Source organism: Arachis hypogaea, chromosome 16, assembly GCF_003086295.3.
Source record: "Arachis hypogaea cultivar Tifrunner chromosome 16, arahy.Tifrunner.gnm2.J5K5, whole genome shotgun sequence".
Classification (NCBI taxonomy): domain Eukaryota; kingdom Viridiplantae; phylum Streptophyta; class Magnoliopsida; order Fabales; family Fabaceae; genus Arachis; species Arachis hypogaea.
Window position 1 is genome coordinate 75,687,809 of NC_092051.1, and position 7,440 is coordinate 75,695,248.

Below are 7,440 nucleotides of genomic sequence, written 5' to 3' on the forward strand. Positions count from 1 at the left end.
AAGTAAAAATTGTTGAGCGACGCGGACGCGCACAGTTCGCTGACGCGCCGATTGGCATTATGGTCGAGGTACGCGTGCGCGCCAGGTGCGCCTACGTGTGAGTTGAGCTGGGCCAGTAGCATGAAATTGGCCCAACCAGGGCACAACTCTCTGGACGATGGCCTAGGGTCGCAAAACGCAGTAGTGACGCGTACGCGGCTAGTGCGCGCACGCGTGTTTTTGCGTGAATTGAGATGGACGCGTACGTATCTTGTGGGCGCATGCGTGATGTTGGTTATGCCCAGGGCCCAAAGCTGGCCCTGAATTTGCACAACTCTCTGGTAAATGGCCCAGGAGTTGCGAAAGCCTAAGGACGCATACGCGCACAGTGCGCGTACGCGTGCTCCCCCCCGCCCTTTTTTTTTAATAGAAAAATGCCTAATTATCATGTATTCACTGGCCAAACAAGCCAAAGAAGTCAAAAACACCTAAAATCAATGCAAAATCTAAAGAAAAGTGTGCTTCTACCACACAATCAAGTCCTTCATGGAAAAATCAATGCAAGTCTTTATGAACAAGTTATCCAAGGTAGTCACAAACAATGCTAATCAAGCAAAAGTGTAGCTAAGCAATTACAAAACAATGAAGAATTCAAAAACTGTACACAAAGGGGAGAAAGGATAGATCTCACCATGGTGGGGTGTCTCCCACCTAGCACTTTTGTTTAATGTGCTTAAGTTGGACTTTCACTTGTTCATTGCTCTTTGTCAAGAGGTGCATCTTCCAAAAGGAATACCTCAATCTCTTTGTTGCTCTTCATTTGCTCACCAAGATACAACTTGAGACGGTGCCCATTGACCTTGAAGATATCCGGACTTGAGGGATGGCACAAATGGTAAACCCCATAGGGTTCCGCCTTCACTACATAATATGGGCCTTCCCATTCTGACCTTAGTTTACCGGGCAACAATCTCAATCTAGAATTGTAAAGAAGGACAAGATCACCGGCCTTGAATTCTTTGCCTCTTATGTTCCTATCATGGACGGCTTTCATTTTCTCCTTGTAAAGTCTAGAGTTCTCATAAGCATCAAGCCTCAAACATTCCAACTCCGCTAGTTGAAGTTTCCTTTCTACTCCGGCTCCACCCAAACTCGGATTACACTCCTTAATGGCCCAATACGCCTTGTGCTCTATCTCCACCGGCAAATGGCAAGCTTTGCCATACACCAACCGAAAGGGACTCATGCCAATTGGTGTTTTGTAAGCCGTTCGGTAGGCCCATAAAGCATTGGTGAGCTTGGCACTCCGATCTTTCCTATTGGGTTTCACAATCCTTTCTAAGATGCGTTTGATCTCCCGATTGGAAACCTCGGCTTGGCCATTTGTTTGTGGGTGGTAGGCCGTGGCTACTTTATGCATGATGCCATATTTCCTCATTAATCCGTCCATTATTTTGTTGCATAAGTGTGAACCTTGGTCGCTCACGATCGCTCATGGCGACCCAAATCTACAAATGATATTATTCCACACAAAAGAAAGGACCACATTAGCATCATCTGTCCAGGTGGGTGATGAGCGGATAATTTATACGCTTTTTGCATTATTTTTAGTATGTTTTTAGTAGGATCTAGTTACTTTTAGGGATGTTTTTACTAGTTTTTATGTTAAATTCACATTTCTGGACTTTAATATGAGTTTGTGTGTTTTTCTGTGATTTCAGGTATTTTCTGGCTGAAAATGAGGGACTTGAGCAAAAATCAGATTCAGAGGTTGAAGAAGGACTGCTGATGCTGTTGGATTCTGACCTCCCTGCACTCAAAGTGGATTTTTTGGAGCTACAGAAATAAAAATGGCGCACTTCCAATTGCGTTGGAAAGTATACATCCAGGGCTTTCCAGCAATATATAATAGTCCATACTTTGGCCGAGTTTAGATGACGCAAAAGGGCGTTGAACACTAGTTCTACGCTGCAGTCTGGAGTTAAACGCCAGAAACACGTCACGAACCAGAGTTGAACGCCAAAAACACGTTACAACTTGGCGTTCAACTCCAAAAGAAGCCTCTGCACGTGTAAACTTCAAGCTCAGCCCAAGCACACACCAAGTGGGCCCCGGAAGTAGATTTATGCATCAATTACTTACTTCTGTAAACCCTAGTAACTACTTTAGTATAAATAGGACATTTTACTATTGTATTTTCATCTTTGGATCATTTTTAGTCTTGGTTACTCCGGTTCCCCTCTGGGGCCGAGACTAATGAACTCCATTATCACTTATGTATTTTCAACGGTAGAGTTTCTGCACTCCATAGATTAAGGTGTGGAGCTCTGCTGTTCCTCGTGATTTAATGCAAAGTACTACTGTTTTCTATTCAATTCAACTTATTCCGCTTCTAAGATATCCATTCGCACCCAAGAACATGATGAATGTGATGAGTATGTGACGCTCATCATCATTCTCACTTATGAACGCGTGCCTGACAAACACTTCCGTTGTACATACAAACAAGCTAGAATGAGTATCTCATAGATATCTAATACAGAGGATCGAGTCCGAGATATTAGAATCTTCGTGGTATAAGTTAGAACCCATGGATGGCCATTCCTGAGATCCGAAAAGTCTAAACCTTGTCTGTGGTATTCCGAGTAGGATCTGGGAAGGGATGGCTGTGACGAACTTCAAACTCGCGAGTGCTGGGCGTAGTGACAGGCGCAAAAGGAGGGTGAATCCTATTCCAGTATGATCGAGAACCTCCAGATGATTAGCCGTGCCGTGACAGAGCATTTGGACCTTTTTCACATAGAGGATGGGATGTAGCCATTGACAACGGTGATGCCCTATATAAAGCTTGCCATGGAAAGGAGTAGGACTGGTTGGATGAAGACAGCAGGAAAGCAGAGGTTCAGAGGAACGAAAGCATCTCTATACGCTTATCTGAAATTCTCACCAATGATTTACATAAGTATTTCTATCTTTATTTTCTATTTATTTACTTTTATTATTCGAAAACTCCATAACCATTTGATATCCGCCTGACTGAGATTTACAAGATGACCATAGCTTGCTTCATACTAACAATCTCTGTGGGATCGACCCTTACTCACGTAAGGTTTTATTACTTGGACGACCCAGTGCACTTGCTGGTTAGTTGTATCGAAGTTGTGACAAATTATGAATTAAGATTAGAGCACCAAGTTTTTGGATCCATTACCAGGGATCACAATTTCGTGCACCAAGTTTTTGGCGCCGTTGCCGGGGATTGTTCGAGTTTGGACAACTGACGGTTCATCGTGTTGCTCAGATTGGGTAATTTTCTTCTTATTTTATTTTAAAAAATTTTTCAAAAATTTTTCAAAAATATTTTCTTCTTTTTCGTTTTTCCCAATTAATATTCGAAAAAAAAAAATTTTTCCTTTTGTTTTCGAAAATTATTTCAGAATTTTTATGAATGAATTCTAGTGTTTCATGATGATTTGTTGAATCCTGGCTGGCTGTATAGCCATGTCTAAATTCCTTTGGACTGAGGATTCAACTAATCACTTCAATGCATGTAATAGCATACTAAAGCTTGGCTGACTATTAAGCCATGTCTAACCCTCAGATTGGAGCTTTAGACTAAAGAGCACAAGATTCCTGGAATTCATATTAAAAATTTTGAAATCTTTATTTTTCTTCTTCAAATCATTTTCAAAAAAATAAAAATATACAAAAATCCAAAAAAAAATTAATTAATAAAATCATAAAATAAAAAATATTTTGTGTTTCTTGTTTGAGTCTTGAGTCAATTTTTAAGTTTGGTATCAATTGCATTTTTTCTAAAAATTTTTTATGCATTTTTCGAAAATTCATGCATTCATAGTGTTCTTCATGATCTTCAAGTTGTTCTTGGCCAGTCTTCTTGTTTGATCTTCATATTTTCTTGTTTTGTGTCTTTTCTTGTTTTTCATATGCATTCTTGCATTCATAGTGTCTATACATGAAAAATTTCAAAGTTTGGTGTCTTGAATGTTTTCTTTTCTTGAAAATTTTTCAAAAAAATAAGTTCTTGATGTTCATCTTGACATTCAAAGTGTTCTTGGTGTTCATCTTGACATTCATGGTGTTCTTGCATGCATCACATGTTTAGATCCAAAATTTTCATGCATTGCATCATTTTCATGTTTTTCTCTTTCATCATTAAAAATTCAAAATTCAAAAAATATCTTTCCCTTTTTCACTCATAAATTTCGAAAATTTGGATTGACTTTTTCAAAAAATTTTAAAATCTAGTTGTTTTTATGAGTCAAATCAAATTTTCAATTTAAAAATCTTATCTTTTTCAAAATCTTTTTCAAAAATTAAATCTTTTTCATTTCTCTTATTTATTTTCGAAAATTTTAAAAATATTTTTCAAAAATCTTTTTGTTAATTTTATTTCATAATTTTCGAAAATATCATAAAAAATTAATGTTTTGATTCAAAAATTTCAAGTTTGTTACTTGCTTGTTAAGAAAGATTCAAACTTTAAGTTCTACAATCATATCTTGTGATTACTTGTGAGTCAAGTCATTAATTTTGATTTTTAAAATCAAATCTTTTTCAAAACTAATTTCAATCATATCTTTTCAAAAATATCTTTTTATCCTATCTTTTTCAAATATCTTTTCTAACTTCTTATCTTCTTATCTTTTTAAAATTGAATTTCAAATCTTTTTCAACTAACTAATTGACTTTTTGTTTGTTTCTTATCTTTTTCAAAACTACCTAACTAACTATCCCTCTCTAATTTTTGAAAATACCTCCCTCCTTTTCAAAAATTCTTTTTAATTAATTAATTGTTTCAATTTTTAATTTTAATTTTATCTTAATTTCGAAAATCAGTAACTCTTTTTCAAAATTAACTTTCGAAATTTCCTCTCCCTCATCTTCTTCTATTTATTTAATTACCTACTAACACTTCTCTTCATCTCATATCTCTGCTCTCCTCACCCTTGTGTTTGGATTCTCCTCCCTTCTCTTTCCTTACATTACATTCTTTTCTTCTTCTACTCACACAAAGGAATCTCTATACTGTGACATAGAGGATTCCATATTTTCTTTGTTATTCCCTTCTTTGTCATATGAGCAGGAGCAAGGACAAGAACATTCTTGTTGAAGCAGATCCTGAACCTGAACGGACTCTGAAAAGGAAACTAAGAGAAGTTAAAATACAACAATCCAGAGACAACCTTACAGGAATTTTCGAACAGGAAGAGGAGATGGCAGCCGAAAATAATAATAATGCAAGGAGGATGCTTGGTGACTTTACTGCACCTAATTCCAATTTACATGGAAGAAGCATCTCAATTCCTACCATTGGAGCAAACAATTTTGAGCTTAAACCTCAATTAGTTTTTCTGATGCAGCAGAACTGCAAGTTCCATGGACTTCCATCTGAAGATCCTTTTCAATTCTTAACTGAATTTTTGTAGATCTGTGATATTGTTAAGACTAATGGAGTAGATCCTAAAGTCTACAGGCTCATGCTTTTCCCTTTTGCTGTGAGAGACAGAGCTAGAATATGGTTGGATTCTCAACCTAAAGATAGCCTGAACTCTTGGGATAAGCTGGTCAAGGCTTTCTTAGCCAAGTTCTTTCCTCCTCAAAAGCTGAGTAAGCTTAGAGTGGATGTTCAAACCTTCAGACAGAAAGAAGGTGAATCCTTCTATGAAGCTTGGGAGAGATACAAAGAACTGACCAAAAAGTGTCCTTCTGACATGCTTTCAGAATGGACCATCCTGGATATATTCTATGATGGTCTATCTGAATTAGCTAAAATGTCATTGGATACTTCTGCAGGTGGATCCATTCACCTAAAGAAAATGCCTACAGAAGCTCAAGAACTTATTGACATGGTTGCTAACAACCAGTTTATGTACACTTCTGAGAGGAATCCTGTAAGTAATGGGACGCCTTAGAAGAAGGGAGTTCTTGAAATTGATACTCTGAATGCCATATTGGCTCAGAATAAAATATTGACTCAGCAAGTCAATATGATTTCTCAGAGTCTGAATGGAATGCAAGCTGCATCCAACAGTACTCAAGAGGCATCTTCTGAAGAAGAAGCTTATGATCCTGAAAACCTTGCAATAGCAGAGGTGAATTACATGGGTGAACCCTATGGAAACACTTATAATCCCTCATGGAGAAATCACACAAATCTCTCATGGAAGGATCAACAAAAGCCTCAACAAGGCTTTAATAATGGTGGAAGAAACAGGTTTAACAATAGTAAACCTTTTCCATCATCCACTCAGCAACAGACAGAGAACTCTCAACAAAATACTTCTAATTTAGCAAACTTAGTCTCTGATCTATCTAAGGCCACTCTGAGTTTCATGAATGAAACAAGGTCCTCCATTAGAAATTTTGGAGGCGCAAGTGGGCCAGCTGAGTAAGAAGATCACTGATACTCCTCCTAGTACCCTCCCAAGCAATACAGAAGAAAATCCAAAAGGAGAGTGCAAGGCCATTGATATAACCATCATGGCCGAATCCAAGGAGGAAGGGGAGGACGTGAATCCCAAGGAGGAAGATCTCCTGGGACGTCTAGTGATCAACAAGGAGTGTCCCTCTAAGGAACCAAAGGAATCTGAGACTCATCTAGAGACCATAGAGATTCCATTGAACCTTCTTATGCCATTCATGAGCTCTAATGAGTATTCCTCTTCTAAAGAGAATGAGGATGTTACTGAAGAGCAAGTTGACAAGTTCCTTGGTGCAATCATGAAGCTGAATGCCAATTTATTTGGTAAAGAGACTTGGGGAGATGAACCTCCCCTGTTCACCAATGAACAAAATGCATTGGATCAACTGAGATTGCCTCAGAAGAAACAGGATCCTGGAAAGTTCCTAATACCTTGTACCATAGGCACCATGACCTTTGAGAAGGCTCTATATGACCTTGGGTCAGGAATAAACCTCATGCCACTCTCTGTAATGGAGAAACTGGGAATTTTTGAGGTGCAAGCTGCTAGAATCTCATTAGAGATGGTAGACAATTCAAGAAAAAAGTCTTATAGACAGGTAGAGGACGTGTTAGTAAAGGTTGAAGGCCTTTACATCCCTGCTGATTTCATAATCCTAGATACTGGGAACGATGAGGATGAATCCATCATCCTTGGAAGACCCTTCCTAGCCATAGCAAGAGCTGTGATTGATGTTGACAAAGGTAAACTAGTCCTTCAATTGAATAAGGACTCCCTTGTGTTTAAAACTGAAGGACATCCGTCTGTAAACATGGAAAAGAGGCACAGTAAGCTTCTCTCAAAATAGAGTCATACAGAGCCCCCACAATCAAACTCTAAGTTTGGTGTTGGGAGGCCACAACCAAACTCTAAGTTTGGTGTTGAACTCCCATATCAAAACTCTAAGTCTGGTGTTGGAAGTCTATAAAATTGACCTGATCACCTGTGTGGAGCCATGAGAAACCACTGTCAAGCT

The 7,440-nt window shown here is 38.3% G+C and overlaps 1 non-coding gene across 1 annotated transcript; it reads right to left on the minus strand.

Moving 5' to 3' along the window:
* Positions 1-5,612: 5,612 nt before the first annotated feature.
* LOC112760092 (small nucleolar RNA R71) lies at positions 5,613-5,720 on the minus strand. Its single transcript, XR_003180546.1, has one exon. It is a non-coding gene; the product is annotated as a small nucleolar RNA R71 (small nucleolar RNA).
* Between the last annotated feature and the right edge of the window lie 1,720 nt (positions 5,721-7,440).